Source organism: Falco rusticolus, chromosome 7, assembly GCF_015220075.1.
Source record: "Falco rusticolus isolate bFalRus1 chromosome 7, bFalRus1.pri, whole genome shotgun sequence".
In the NCBI taxonomy this organism is placed as follows: Eukaryota; Metazoa; Chordata; class Aves; order Falconiformes; family Falconidae; genus Falco; species Falco rusticolus.
In genome coordinates this window covers 62,012,763-62,029,494 of record NC_051193.1, presented here as the reverse complement: position 1 = coordinate 62,029,494, position 16,732 = coordinate 62,012,763, and positions in this window count along the sequence as shown.

Sequence of the window (16,732 nt, the reverse complement as noted above, 5' to 3'; positions counted from 1 at the left end):
CATTTATTTATTTTGAGAATATGACTAATCCTGCCTTTTTAATGAAATAGCAGAACTTTTCACCTGGGCTAAAGATTAAACATTGCATTTTATCATTCAACGTGAAGATACAGAATCTTGCAAGCAAAAGAGATCCTTGTTATCATTTCAGCAATCTCTGTCTTCCAGATTATTGAAATGAAAAAAAAAGCAGAGTTCATTGCTATTTGTACCACTAAAGATGAAAAGGAAAAGAAAAAAAAAAAAAAGATAAATGCAGTTTTCCAGTTAAGAGCTTAGAAGAAATTCGTACTAAACCAATTTTGATACCTGTGGCTATCAAAATGAGCGACCTCACAGAAATTATTTCAATCTGTCAGCAACTTGTTCTTATTATTTGCACATAGAGTGGAAAATTCAGTACTTTTTTGTCAGAAATACCTTTGCATTCTCATTTTTAAGTATATCAAAAGGAAAAATACCCCAAAAAATGAATTAGTGAACAAATGTTTCTTCTGTGTGACAGTAATTGCCACATTGTACTGGCCATAATGATACTCAATTGAAGCTTATTTTCGGTTGATCATAACAAATTTTTATCTATATAAAGTGCTAAACAGCATCAATCTTCTCTGTTCATGCTTTACCAATGAGTGTGGCAGACCTCGAGTTATTTGAAAACACTGCCCTATGCATGAGCACAACAAAAGACACTTTGGATTTGGAGCAAAACAAAGGCTACAGACAAAAACTGATTCAAAATTAGTATTTTAACAAGATGTGTTTCAATGCAGTGTGTTTTTTTAAAAAAGTGAAAGAGGGTCAAAAGTGTAAAAATCTCAATTTTATATAAATACTGACTTGTATTTTTTCACATTTCAAATTACTGAGAGTTGCTGCAGCAAGAGTCAATGTCAGCAAATGACTCAGCTCAGCAGAGACAGTCATCAGATCACCCGGATCACAATTAAATTGGTTCAGGGACATGGATAGCACTTCATAATTTTTTCTCTACCTCTTTTTTCACCTGCAACCATTTTTTCCCCAGCTCAGTGAGCTCCCCCAAAATAAGAACAGAATGAAGACAAGCCTTGTCCATTTTACCCAGAGATAAATTCACTAAGGCCACCCCGGCACAGCGAGAAACAGCGGGTAGGAGGAGAGGTTCATATACATGAACGTGTATTGAGTGGTCTAAAAAAACTGTGCTGTGAAGCAAATTTTGAACAGAATTCAAGGATGAATAAAGGTGACTAAAGACTATGTTTGGGGCTCTTACTTTCTTAAGTGAGTATGAAACTAGCAACAATTTCCAAGACCACCTGAAATTTAAATGATAGGAACTGAAGAATGGCAGCGCCACTGCCAAGAGGAATTTTCCATCCTGTAATTACATGGATTGCAACCAAAGCCCCCTTCTATGCACTTCACGCTGGAAAAGCAATATTTTTCTTTCAAATACACTTAAAATATAATAAAATATTGCACACAACCATCTCATGCAAGAACTCTAGAGAAATCAAATTTAGACAGTCTAAGGTACAGGCAAGCATCCACAAATCTATGCACACACAACACTGAAAATAATTTAATTTCAACTACACGTAAATATATTTTTGTAACAAACTTTTAATTTAAAAAAAACACAAAACTCTTTTCCTCTGCCCTTTTTAAAATTAGTACGTTTTCTCCTTCCCTCTATACCTTGCCCTGCTGATTTTTTACTGCCATTTTTAGATTCTTATTAGTCTTCCTCCATTTCCATGTGTATTTTTTTATTCATCTACTTGACTTCCCTCCTTTTTCTATCCCCTCTTGATTTACTTCTTTGCATTCAAATAGCGATGCTGCCTGGGACATTGCCTCTGTCTAAACCAACCTCAGCTAGTTTACACCCATTGCTTTCATAAGAGGGTACTCAGGGCATAAAATGCCTTTTTCCCTGGTACCTCAGTGTCCGTTACATCCAAGCACAGTCTTGTCACACTGTGGTCTAAAAATAATATGAATAGAAAACTTAGTGGCTTACGGATCTTTACTCCTGTTTGCAGTTCAGAAAAAACAGCAGAGATCTTACTGTGCCAGCTGTTTTCTTCTCTGGTTTTGCTTTTTTGTTGTTCAACAGCATGTTGCTAAAAAAGAAAATAAAACCAGGTGTCTTTTTTCTCCAAGTGATACTTCTTACCTCCTCCTCCCATCTCTGCTGTGCTGGACCATTCATCCCTAACAGAGGCACTTGCCATACACAACCACCAGGGAAACACGGGGCCAGGAAGGAAGAGTGGAAATATTATTTATCTTGCAAACCCTGTTTTACAATTTCACCACTGAACTTTATTTGTGGTTTCATGGAGTTCATGGAAAGAGCTATAAAAATAAGTCCTCTGATGAATATTAAGCCATGTTAATATCAGTGTAATGCTTGAAAACAGAATCCTCAGAGTGCTTGGCACAGGCACAGGTTTCAGTTGAGACAGAAGCCAGATAAGTTCTCCAGGTATCAGACAATCACCTGCACATCTTCTCTTGCCAGCCTCGTGAGGTTTTCAAGGACAACACTCTGCCCCAGTACTCTTGCATGTAATTAACTCAGAGTTTAATCAACAGGATGCGTAGCTGAGAAGCTCTGAAGAGACTTGTCTGGCTATAAAACATTAGAATGAAAGTTTTTGTTGCTGAATATATGTCTACTCACAGAAGCTAACAAGTATTTGCTGCATTTTCTGCATTTTAGATATGTTTAATCTCCACATATTAAAACGTATCAGTAAGGAGAGGAGGTTTTTCTAACAGAGGGCTAGCAAGGAATTCATTAAGCCTTCTGTATCATACTCTGCCAATGCTTTTACCAACATGCTCTTGAAAAAAAGTCTGCCTTAGCTTGTGACAAGTCCTGTATCCCAGAAGTACATGAGCTTGAGAAACTCTGGATTTGCCCACATTTAGGCAAAAATGTTCCTCTTGGCCGAAAAGGAGAAAAAAAATCCCTGGATCAAGAAACACATTAAAATGTACCTTTTGGTCTTTTCCCCCCTGAAATTAACAGAATAGTACCGCTGCCAGTTTATATAGGTTTTAATAATTTTTTCAAAGGAATAAATTAAATTCCTGAAAGTGAAAGACTAAAATGAAATTACTGTAAAAAAGGGATTTCTTCTTCAGAAATATTTTATTGAATAACAAAAATGACAGTGAATTCTGCTGGGAATTGCTTGTCATTTACTATTAAATTGAGCCATCCAATGCATCCATAAAAATAGAATAACTGGCCCATTAATTTGTTAATAGAATTGTAACCTTCCTAAATATCAAAGTTATAACTGAATCCTAAACAGCAAAAGCCATAACAATATTGGTTGCTAGACATTTGAGGGATGTGTGGATACTCTCCTTGAATAGATTTCTTCCTTTTCTATGCCTATTTTTTGGTTAAAGTGTTAGCTTGCCACTGATTCCCTTCTCGATGGGTTTTTGTGGCCAAGCAGGTTCTCTCTTCAGCCTTCCCTGCACATTTATCCAGCCTGTTTAGACCGTAATCTCCTTGCCATTAGGAGTTAAGGCAATGCTATGCACTGCACGGCCTTTATTACCTTTTATTTATAAAGCAGTAAAGTGCTTTACTAATTGATTAAACAATCACAGTGTTTCTTTTTAGAGCCCATGTTAAGTTGTCAAAACAGTTTCATTTTCATGTTGACAGGATGCTTTTTTGCAGATATTCTGGAATGCTTTGGGTAAAGAACTGTCCTCCTGACACAGAAGAAAACAATCCCACCACATTTACCTTTGCAATATGCATCTGTACATATTTGCCACATTGCATGTTATACCTCATCTTTCCACCTAGCCTGAACATCAAATGTGGTCTATTTGCAAATTTGAGTTGCAGTATTTTTGGCTACTCTGCTACTTACAACAGCATGTTCTCTGTGCAGAGAGTCTTCAAGTAGAGCCACGTGCCATGACAAAGAAAGAGTGACCGTCCTCTGTTCAGATGCAGTCTGGCACCATAAAGGAAAAAAAAAAAAAAGCACATCATGCTTCCTACAGAGACTTTAATTCTAGATTTATTTTGTGTTTCATGTTTAAAATGAAAATTATTAGGCCTTGAAAGCAGAAGCTACCCATGGAATATGGCAACACAATTTCCGAGACACTAATAAAACTTTTATGACAAAATCTTTAATTTCTTTAGCGTATTATTACCTGTATGCAAGCAGATTTGGATGGCTATGTGCTTATTGCATCCAACCGGCTAATAAAGCAATGGTGTACCTGGAAGTCCATCTGGAGGCAGGAAGAAAGTTGTCCTGGTCATGGATGCCAGGGCACACACAGCTCTGCTACCCAGGGCAGGAGGCGGCTTCTCCATGCACTGCGTGAAGAGGCGGCTCAGTGTTAAATGAGAGAGCATGAGGAATAAGACAAAGGTAAATTGTAGAGCATCCTATAAGGGCCTTCAATAGCAGGCTACTGAAAAACAGGAGAGGGATCCAGGGGCTAAGGAGCTCTACTGGAACATACAAAAACAGCTTGCTCAGTAGCAGCGAAGAGTGGTTTAATGAATATTAACCATTCCTCCCACAAAGAGAGTTGCAAGAGCAATCTAGAGGATCAGTCAGACCACCTCAATGCCTACAGGTAGTTTGTTTTGTCTTTTCCTAGTGTTCAGGTACACCGACAGCGGGACCAGAGCAGTGGCCATTCTAATGGTAAAGTGAGCTTGAGTTGGCAGGACAGAAGGAAGGAGATAGCAAGTGAAAAAGATATATCTCCTTTATAACAAGTCATAAAAAAGGCATGGGCAACTTTAGTTGCAGTTATAATGGAACAACAGATCAGCACAAAAACATTCTCATTATCGCCACAGAAAAAAACAAATTAACAGATCATTTTTGATGTGTGTTAGACAGACAACTGCCTGAAACAAACCTAAATCTTGACAGCATAGTCAAAATGGGCTAATTTTGACATTTATAGCAAGGAATTATCTTTGTGGGGAACTTAAAGTTGCTGTCCAGAAACCAAAGAGTTCTTCTAACATGGCACAGTGGGGTTAAATAACTACAGTTAAATACTACTTTGCTCAAAGTGGCCAAGACAACATGAAATGGTTGCTCTTTGCCTGAGCATGCTTGTCACCTGAAGGACTGGAAAAAAGAATCATTATGAAATTACACTACCAAGGGTATTAAAATACCCATAACAACTGACATAGGAACATGTTATGGCAGTGGTACTCTACAATTTTGCTGATCAGAATAATATTATGCTAACAATTGCAGAATTTAATTTCCCTCCCAACCCTGTCAGTGATATTTTGCCTTTCCTGTTCCCCTCATCTTGCAGGGTAATACTGTCACATAACAGTATTGCTGAACAGAGCTGGATGGGAGGTAGCTCTCTTCATTTAGAAAAACTTCAATAGCCAAAGTGAAGGCTAACTGTGATAGAAGACAGTGAGATATTTCTTTGGAAAAACACAGCTTTTAGAAGTTTTATGATAACAGGAAATATCCTGCGATGTCAAAACAGAAACAAATTTATTGGCTGGATTTTTCCAAAATTATTAAATACAGATGCATGCTTTTTCTGTTCCAGATTGCCTTACAGCAGATCTCTTGCAGCAAACCAGAATTCTGCAGGGAGACAGAAAACTGAATTCTGCTCGTGTTATCTGTTTCCTGTGGACACTGATAAATGAACTAAAACTCCAATCAGTGACCAGGGTCAGGAAATGTCAAAACAGCAGGAAACAAAAGTCAATGAGATTTCAGACAAGGCATCTGTTGTAGGGAAGCGGGCTGTGTAGTGGCAGTTGACTAATGCATGATCTAAGCACCGCTCATCGCTTTGATGACTCTAATGTAACAACTGAAGTCAGTAAGGAGAACCCTGCCTCTCAAAACTTCACCTGAAAAGCTTAACACCATTGCTCATCACCACTAAGTTGTGAGTCTTCAAGAACAGCCTCAGCCCTCCTGTGTCCAGGGCTGTGAAAGAGCCATGAGTCTTCCCAAGGGAAGGTGCCAATGTGTGTGACGCACTGCAGAACTGCCAGGCAGAATAAAGAGGATCGTGAGCAATGGCAATGACCAGCCGCCCTGCAGCAGCTCAAATTCGAAAGGGGACTTACCGCAGCAAAGTAACAAGCCCCCCTCCCCCAAAAAAAGTTATTTCTTTTTTTGCAAACCCAAGGACAATTCACACCACATTTAAGGCTATAAAATTGCTCAACGTATTTCTTAGGATTCTCTGGGATGAGATCTCATCTGCTTGCTGTACCTCAAAGTACACAGGAAAGTGACTGGATTAGAATGAGCAGAAAAAAAAAAGAACAATTAATTGGGTTTTCTGATGGTGAGGAGCAATGCTGTTCTACAATCTTTCTTCATTCTTGTGCAGCTCACTGGAGACAAAGATGTAATTATAAGCAAAATGTGTCCCCAGAGCAACCAAAACTTACGATCTGAAAGAAGGGAGTTTCCCAGCTTTGAAGCCAAGTTATAGACTGACAGACAAGGGGGTTTTGACACCACTGCTGGTTCACATTGCTTCCTACATCACATTTACAGTTACTCAGTGAAAATTTGCCAGCATAACTGACAGTCATCTATCACGATGTTTTAGTTTCAAATAGAATAAGTCCAAGTGTAGATACACACAGCAAATTATTCCAAAGAGTCAATGAGACAAGATTATCATATGTGCATGTTCCTCCCTTTTCAAATACAGTGCTTTACAAATAACACAGTTTTCTCTAAACTAACAGTACTTTTTAGAACAATCTTTTAGTAAACAAGATCGTAGCCAGGAAATGGTCCGGTAGTCCTCCCTGGATTTAATCTGAATTCAAATGCAGTAACAAATAACATGCATTTTTAAAAGGAACCTTTCAAACCATACTGCTGTTCTTATGCCTCACAGTTAATTCATTAATTAAGGCGTTTCCACGAAAAATACTAAGGGCCAGAAAGTGGAGTACAGCACGGAGGAAAATGAGATTGAGCTTGACAGTCATTATAATCTTTCTACAGATAAAGGAAAATATGAATTTGTTGAGTCTGAGAATCTTTCCTTTTCTGAAAGAAAATTTCCATCTCAATTTTTTTTTTAAATTCAAGTATAGACCAGAAAATGGGTGGTGCTTTTCCAACATTACATTTTCATTATGTTAATTCAGGCAGCAACTATTTTTTTGGGTCAGATAGATGTTTAAGATGATTATTTCTTTTATGTATATATACACATTTTAAGAAATTGCATGCTGTCAGCTCCTGCTATTGATTTTTATTCCCCTTCTGTAAGCTGATAAATGCAAATGCAAAAAGTGTATATCTGCTTGGTGACCTTCCCAATATATAAATGCATACTTTCAGCAAAGGCATGCCCTTTCCCAACATTTTTTTTTTTTTTTTTGGTTTGCATTTAACAAAATAACTGCAAATGTCAGGTATTAGAAGGGTTGAAACAACGTTTTCTATTTTGTTGTCTTTAGAACCCCATCTTTTATTCATGACTTCTCTCTTGGTGCTGGAAGGGAGGCTGTGTTGCTATAGCAATGCCCTGCATATCCTTGTGGATAGCTTACAGTTTCACTTTTTTTAAACAACAAAGAGCCATTGATACTACATGTTGCCAAAGGTTACAAAAGTTGAATTCTAAAATGGAAATATTTCTTCTATAAGACTGCGTAGGATATATGCCATGCAAATTCAAAGCTTCAAGTAAACATACAGCCCTTTTGTGAATACAGATGAACCTAGTATAGTACTGTTTGGCTTCAATATATTATTCAGAAAAAAGCATTTAAGATATACTCGTTATCTACTGTTTTCAAGATATAAATTTTCAAATGTGTACAACCTACTCTCACACCTTTCCGACCTGCAGTAGAAATAAAACCTTTTTTACATTTTAACAGTTCTGGATAATAAAATGCAATCTCGTATTCCAATTATGATTTAATGGTAAATACACTCCCAATGTCAGGGAACAGTCACCTTATAGAAGCTTCCATGCCCACAATGGATATTAAATATAGTTGAGTGTCCTTCAAGACTTCTCAAGTATGGTTTTTGTTCCTACCCTAATTGATTTCTCTTCTGTCCCACAGATAGATGTTTACACAGTACAAATTCAATAATGGTTCAACAAGTTAAATCAAATAAAGAGTTAGATGGAAAAATTTAGGGTTACAGTCATAAAAAAGAAATTTATACTGGTGATTCAGCAGGCAGCACTAAATGACTCAGAACAGCTCAAGGAGGGTAACACGGGCAAAACATCCCCCATCACTACTGCAGAGCAGTAAATCAGTGAGGAAGCCCAGACTTTTCACCCTCAAAGCACCACGCAGTTGGAAGAAACACCTCCCGTGCTGGGTTTAGGGCAGACACTGGCAGCCTCGCTCCCACCGCACTGGCAGGAGGACCACAGCCTGGCAGGAGGTGATCCATGGGGTGATTCAGTGTCCCGCGTAATCCTTCTGGCACCACTGCCTGGCAAGCGCAAGGGCCAGATTCAACCGCTAAATCACTGAAACGCTTTAAACAAGCCCACCTCACACTCCTTTCTGCAGAAATCTGGCACAAGAAGGCCACTGCTCAAGAGAGAGGAGCAGCGCGCGCCAGGTGGACCCCCTCCTACGCCGCTGCACTGGTGCAAGTCTGCTGGGGCCAGGCTCAAGAATATAGCTGTCCTTCAGCTCACAAAACCCTTCTTTAGTTTCCAAATCTCACTGGATTTACCAACCCACAAAGAGTTGCTAAAACGACTGTAGGAGCAGAGTGCAGCTGAGGAAACAAAGGAATATGCGTCAAATATCATCCTGACCTGGACCGTTTGGATTCTGGACCATCCACCTCCGCTATCAGGGAGGGAGCGGGACACACAGGCTTAAACAATCTTTGCTTAACTGGAAAAGAAGGAAAAGAAAAACCATATGCCAAACATTTGCCACAAGCAACACCACCAGCCTGGCAGGGTACCTAGCAATTGTCCTGACCCTGTCCTCCTCCAGGCACTCCTGATCCCATGCTCCTCCAGAGGACCCGGTCTGCTGGTGCTGCTCTGCCGCTGGGGCGGTGACACGCCACATCCACCCAGAGCCTTTGTCCCAAAGGAGCTTTGACTCCTCTTTTTTTTTCTCCCCTGCTCAAAGCCTGAACAGCAGAATTTGATTATGGTGGCTCCCCCATCCCAGGAAACAGCTAGGCTGTTTGAGCTTTTCCCAACTTAATTACAACAGTTCTGTTCTCCCTGGTTTTACAGCTTTATTTTATGTCCCTTGAAAACTTCAGAAGCTGCCAAGAGGGGCAGGTTGCTTTTCCCTAACCCAGCAGCCCCTTTCAGCCATTGCTTTCCAAAAGAGGCTGTCAGAGGGACTGGAGAGCTCTGAACTCGGGCTTCTCAGAGAAGCACTGGTCTTTCTCCTTTTTTACACCCACAGGCAGGCACATGAGGAAGTATTACCACAGAAGAGTTTGTGAAAAAAATACATTAACCTTCTTTCCTTACGTGATGAAAGTGCCACAAAGCCTGCTGGAAGTTCCTTGCTGGGAACTTTTTGTGTGACCCACAAAAACAGTCCGTAGAAAGAGTCTTTAGGATATGGCTTCGTTGCTTATAAGAAACCAGGAGAAACAAGAGGGCAAACCGTGTTGCCTGGAACCCAAGCTGTCTGCCTTCATGGCATTTGATGTCACAGTCTTTTTCTGAAGGATTTAGCAACAAGAAACGACACGTGTGACACTGCCAGGGCAGGAGTGCTGCACTCAGCCGCACCGCACATAGATGTACTGCTGGCACCAAGGGCACCCAAAGCAAAATTCTCCTTAAGCCTTCTCTTGGAAGCTCATCTCCAGTCCGCGGCAGACCCCAGATTTTGGCTGTGTATTGGTTATGACTGACTGGTAATGTTGAATTCAGGCATGGGTTACACCGGACACAAAGACGCTTATCTCTCCATTGAAACACGAAGCACCAGTTCCTTCTATACCCTCCTCACTGGTTTAGCACACCTTTCCCAGAGCTCAAAGCTGTGGGCACCCTGGGCTTACGTTTTGCCAATGGTTTCTTTTGTCGGCTGTCCTTCGCAGGAATCCTGTCGGGTGGGGGGCTTCCAGCAGTATCTTCTCAGCAGGAGACATGTCAGCAAGGCAGGGAAAGCAACCAACCCCCTGATTAAAATAAAGGTCTTAGTCTGATACAAGGCATGCAATACTAAATACAATTAATAGATGGTACATAGGCAGACGCCCCAAAATATCCTATGCAGTTTTTAATGATTTGCACCCCCCAAACCCGGGCCAAGCTGTGGCTGTGAGCCGGAGCCGAGCTGGAACCCCAACTAGCCAGGTTAGCAAAGCCTTGAGTTGGAAAAACCCTTGCAGCTACCACGTGTACCTGCCTGTGTCTTTTACACCCATTTCCTGGGGCTCTCCCTGCTGGCAGGCCCCTTATTCAAACCAGCTTTTGTGGATTACACAAAACAGCAGTTTGAGGTGATCAGAAATCTTGTTTTGTGGGTTTGTTTGCAAAAAATAATTACCTTTATTGGCTATTTCGCATTCAGAAGAATTTTTGTTTCATGTATAGTGGCATTTAGTATTTGAAAAGCTGCTAATTCAGTACCAAATGTATTTGTCACCTTCCTTCTTTAACCAAGATTACTACCTTTGGTTTACCCTGCTTGCTCTGATTTCCACTGCAACTGAACCTGGCATCATAAACTCCTTCCCAGGAGAGATACCTACCTACCCCCTGCGGATTACCTGCTGTACAAATGTCGCTTGTCGCCCCTGGGTTCTCAGCTGCCTGTCTCTCCTCTCAAACCCTCTCTAGCCCCATTTTCATGCTTCCCTCACACTGCTAGTCTAACTTTTGATCCCTTATACATCCTTCTTCTCTTCTCTGGCATGTCCTACAAACATCTTCTTCACCGTATGTCTGCTTTCACAATTCTAAGTCCCCTTTTAACGTGCTCTTAAAGATGAAGGCTTGGTTTGTAACCATAGACATACATGTACAAATTACTCCTGGATAAAAACAGTTCTGTACTCAAGATTGGTTCTGAGCAACAAAGAGATGTCATAGTCTAGATTTATAAAAGCCTTATTTTTACCGCATATGTCCCCACTTCACTGTTGTGTTTAAACACAGGATTTCACACTACAAATTATAAGTGAACCTACATGCATTGGACTTCCTTCCGAAACAGAGATCAGTGCTTATTGTCAGATAAAAACTACAGAAAGATGGAGCTGAAGTTAAGATGCATGCAGCGATGACTTGGGGTAAAACCATTACAGGGCTGAATTGCAACCATTCAAAAATTCAGGCTTTGTAAACCCTTGGAAAATCAGGGTAAGTCACACTTGAAATAAATCCAAATATATGAAGATATCTAGGGTATCGTTATATGCACTTTTTTGCCTTTTTTTTTTTTTCCACATTCAAAGCTCTTACCTACTGGCCTGGAATAACATGAGCTAATAATCATGAGATTCTGATTAGGCAAATACGGTTGTTGAGGCCAAGTTAAGAGACCTGCAGCTGTTCCATGGAGCTGTATTGAAGCTTACAGTTTTAGCATAGCCTTTAGAGAATTTGTTCTTAAAAATACAGTAATAGGTGCTATAGCAGACCATGAGGAACTGAAAAATTCCACAACTGAAAAAGGGCTTTTAGATGATGGAGGATTTTAGTGCTTGTACTCCCAGGTAAGATCCACTTTCAAAAGCATACTTCATTTTTTATGTTTTCTTGACCTCATGACAGAAAGGATGTTCTTACAGTCATTTGCAGCTAATGAAAAGATGTAGAAGCTTTTTACATGACCCATTTTTTAATTATTTCCAAATTACTTTTTCACATTGAAATGCACTATTTTTTAAAAGAAAATAATAATTCTGAGTCCATCACCTTTTCTGAAGAATATTTCTGTAGCTTTCATGTATCAGAGGGACTTTTCCTCTTGCACAAACCAGAACACCGTGTTCAGTGCAGTACAGCATATTAAATGGTTATGCTGAAGATACATATCCTAGACATTGTTCTTGTCTCATACAAAAATGGTAAGGATAGGTGCAATTCTAGGCAACCATATTCAACATCTGAGCTGTGTGTGCAAATACTTTAATATATTGATATTGGGTGATTTCCAGCATTCAAGTGTTAACCTTGGAAAGAATTTCACAATTTGACGTGAAAGATGACTTAGAAGAACTTATTACGGACTAGAGAGACACAATGATGTGTCCAGGAAGCCAGGGAGGTGGGTGCTGCAGATGTTTAAAGAGAAAGATTTCCCTACCGAAAATAACAGATTTGAAGAATAAGTGTGGGGGCACTCCTGAGACTTGCAGTACTGGCTAGCAGAAGGCCTAAGTATTATGCAGAAGCTATCTTAGTTAGTGGCACTAACAGTCTTTCCATCTTAACTGTTAGTTAACATGATCTGTTGTCTGTTTTCCCAGATTATGCTTGTAAATTAACCCCGTCAGTATTGTCTGAGCTTGCAGAAATGAAGGGCTTGAAAAGTAAGGCCTTACTCAACCATGTCACACACACCTAAAATAGATGCTGTTCTCTTGACCTCCAGAGTTCTAATAAAGCATTATGCAAAGAATTATTGTCTTCCATTTGTTCACAATGATGGTGTCTTGCATCTCTCTATCTTTCTCACTTTCTGACAACAGCAGTTAATAAGTGGTGTGCCCTTCGCAAACTTACAAAAGCCATCAAGGCTTTCCAGCATCCCAAGGAAGTTCACAGCATCCCTCTGAGTCTAGAAATGATGAATCAAGTTTCAGCAATTCCTCTTCCATTTTGTTTGGATTTTTTTTTTTTAATATGTAGTTTAGACCACACCACAGTCGCCAGTAAGAGTAAGCAAACAGTTCATTCCGTATCAGTTTGAAAAATTAAGCTGCTATTTGTATACCTATCACTTGGTACTTGCACACACTTTTAAATTTGTATGCATGTGTTGGATTAACGCCAACATTTCAGAACGTTCCAGAAACCTGAAAAGGAGACCATGGTAGTGCTCCAGCACTGACAAGGACAGTCACACACAGGATTCAGTTTTTCCCTATGTGATCCAGAGCACAACTTTAGAACTAAGATTTACCTGTTTCACAAAAGCAGTCCCTTAAAGAAGTTCTCAAAGAACCCATCTGATGCTCTGGACATTCCAGCTGGAGCTACCTTGCTTCATATTAAAAAATAAAAACCTCAATATTCAAGAACAGAGACTGAAACACAGGTCTCCCAGCATTGTGGTTGAACTGCCAATCTCTTTTGTGCCCAACAGGTATCTAAAATACTTCATAACACACAAAAACCCCAAGATTAAGCAGGGCATAGGGCACAGATTTCTATTCTAAAACACACATTCCCAGCCTCCTTGTTAAAGTATTCTACTGGGATGCAGGACACCTGTGTTGCAACCTCTTTACTGCATAAAAAAACAAGGAGACCTGAATGTACTTTTATACATTCTTGGTGGCAGTCTTGGTTACCGATTACAAACAGATCCAGGAGTTCTCCTTGCTTTTCCTGTGGATGCTCCCTAACACCTTTTTTTTTGTATTCAATCAAAACCAATTTCTCAAATTCTGCTGGAATTTGCAAAGTTTTTCCTTTCTCTTGAAACTGTCTCCTGAAAAAAAACTATCCTATTGGGCATATGAGGTATCAATCAGGCAAAGAGGGCACTCACATGTGTTCATTTTCAGTTTTGAGAACCACAATTAATAATTGAAGAAACACGTGCCAGGTAAAAAGAGTGTCATGCTTACTACTTTGTAGCAGGATGTTTTACCATAGAAGCTATGGAAGGACAAAGGGAAATTTTCCTTACTGTCCTTTCATTTTCAGTTACAGTGCACATGTTTGAAGACAGTTAATAACCAAAAAAAATTATGACTTAAGTTAGCCCTTGGATTCTTCCACATTCATTGCATGGTTCTAGAATATTGATAATACCATAGGAAGAAATACATGCTGGGAATCCCATAGACCCATTTGAGTCTAACTGGGTTTATGGGGTGTCAAGCAGATAAGCTGCCCCTCTGGGATTCCAGTAAGGTGTGCACAAGAGATCCTATAACACCCAATACAGAAATCACTTGGCAAAAAGCAAAAAAAAGAACATCCTTTCTAAAAGACTGCTTTTCCGTATGTCAGGACCCTTTACTGTGATGGAAACGATCTGGCAGGAGCAGTGGAGAAATGACCAGAACCATTTTTGGTCAAGGTAATTTTAGCAAATTTTATACCAGAGGGTAACCACAGGAGAGAAGAGCATAACAGAATTAAACTGATACTACCGAGCACACGCAAAGCTGGGAATATTTGCAAAGTTGCAAGATTTTAAGTAACGTAGTCCTACAATCAGTGTATAAAAATAAATGCAAGGTACCTATTGTAAGCAGCCTGGTGAAATCAAACCCAAGTTTTCTGAAGACTTAGCAGTAGCAGCAATTATTCTTCTAAGGTGATATGTGAAGTGGCTGTTACATCCAGGCACAGGAGGTGGTGGTGTGCTGCCCCCCAGAGACTGCACTGATTGCTTCTCTTAACACTCTTAATATTAGCAGTAAATTCCTGCGTCCTCGCTTTGCCCGAGGTCCAAACAGCTCCGATGCAGTCAGTTCTGAGCTGTTGTAGGCTTCAGTAGCCATGTGAGGGAAACGAACTGAATCAGCTGAACTCTGATTCTAAAGGCAATAGGTAGGTGCAGTGTCTTATGCTTTCCATTATTGTGCATCTGGAGGTTCTCCTTGACCTGCAGTATAAATTTGGATATTTACTGTTTGCTCATACAGAATCGCATGTCCCCACATACTGCTTCTTTGTGTTTAAGAAAATAACATGAGAGATTTGACTGCATCTTATCTTACCTGCTTAGCAGCCATCAAAACGTACCAAGGTGAGGACAGATTCCCACTCATCCTTCCAAAGCCTGTCTAGCTACCCGAGTTCTTGTTTTGTCTTGGAACAGCTGTAAAATATCACAACTGCAATGGCACCAAAAGCTATACAAAGCCATGGATGATTGTGTAATGGAGGGAATATCAGTTTTATCATTAAAAAAACAAGCCTTGGGAAGTAAGACCTCTGGGCTCAAACACTGACAGCTGACTTGCTGGCTCAGTCATGCCTGCCACTCTACACAGATTTGGTTTTTCATGAGCTCTCTCTAACCTTCTCTGAGCATATCAGTCTCAAGTATCTCCTCCTTCCTGGTCCTCTGTTTTACCTGGCTCCCTCTTTCTTTATTTTGCTCCCCTTTTCCCCTTGTCTTTTTAACCAACCCGAGCATTCCCAAATGACTTCCTTCTGCTTCATGTCTTTTCTTCTTAGAATTCTCTCCTCATAATGTCGATTTCAACTGTATGCTTCACAATCCTGAAAGCACAGTCTATTCAAAATTAATAAAGTGTGGAGTTGAGAAGCCCACAGTACTTTTCAACTCTTACTGCTTTAGCATCCTCTCCCCACCTCTACACCCACATACCTCCTGTTTTCTCTCTGAGGTCTCTGAGGCTAGGTCCACTGTGTCTTAATGTTGTTAAAAACACAAACCTAAACAAAAACCATGGTACAGAGTATTTGCTGTAAGGTATGAAAATGCCAAGGAAAGAAAATTATTCATTTCCCTCCTTCATCTTCAATCAAAATGGAAATTTGTTATTTACAAGAAGCTGAGAGCTTGTCATATTGTCTTCTGCTGCAGAAAGCTCACATGCATCTTGAAGACAGGAGAATTGATCTAGAAAAGGCAGGGTTAGCTCTTTGGGGGGTTGATTGTAAAGCAAGTTCACATCTTTTGAGTGCCAGACAGCTCAGTCCCAAGGGGTTTTCCTGAAGGAAGTGAGGAATGAGGAAATAATACAGTCGCACGTACATGGTTCCCCCTAGCTGCAGGGACTTTATCAACCATACAGATTTTTGAGGGATATTTCCACAAGGTTGAAAGCAAAGATCCACACAGATAAATAGTAGAGGCATAACCCTATCAGTTCATCAAATGAGCAAATTCAACAACTGAGCTCACAGCACCAAATTGGGGTTCAGGATGTTTCTCAAAGCTCTTCTGCTAGTCTTCTTGGAAAACCATAATCTCTTCCCCAAAGGACTTCAGGGAGAGCAAAGAAAGATGCAAGGACAGGGGTAGCCTTCTATGCTGTTCCTGTTCCAAGCCAACCAACAGCTTTCAAGCCACTGATCCAAATGAGCCCACCTTAGCTGTAGCCTAGCCAAAAAGCTGGAGCAGACAGCACACATAATCATATACACACAGCCCCTTTCATCCTTACCTGTGAAACAAAAAGCTCGCACTACCTGGCGTCCAAGTGTCTCAACAGAGTAGTTTTAATGATTGCAAAGAGCAGCTGCTAGTTCCAGCAGGTGTAAGTTAGAAGCAAAACAAAACAAAAATTGAAACATGTATTTTAGGATCACTGACCAAATGCAATTAAAACCCTCTTTCAACAGAAGGGGATTTTAATATTGAATATATTTGTTATTTAGAAAAGTGACACAACATAGTATCTGCCACTTTCTGTCTTGCACTCACCAGTCTTTGGTCAGTGTTTGAAAAAGATTGTTACCTTTATCAGAATAATAGGCACGAACAGCCAGATGAGAGAAATTTAATTCTGCGCTTAATTAGCTTAGCTGCAACTAAGTGAAAATGTCTGTGCACAAATACGTGTGCGTTATATAGGTGAACACTCTACCA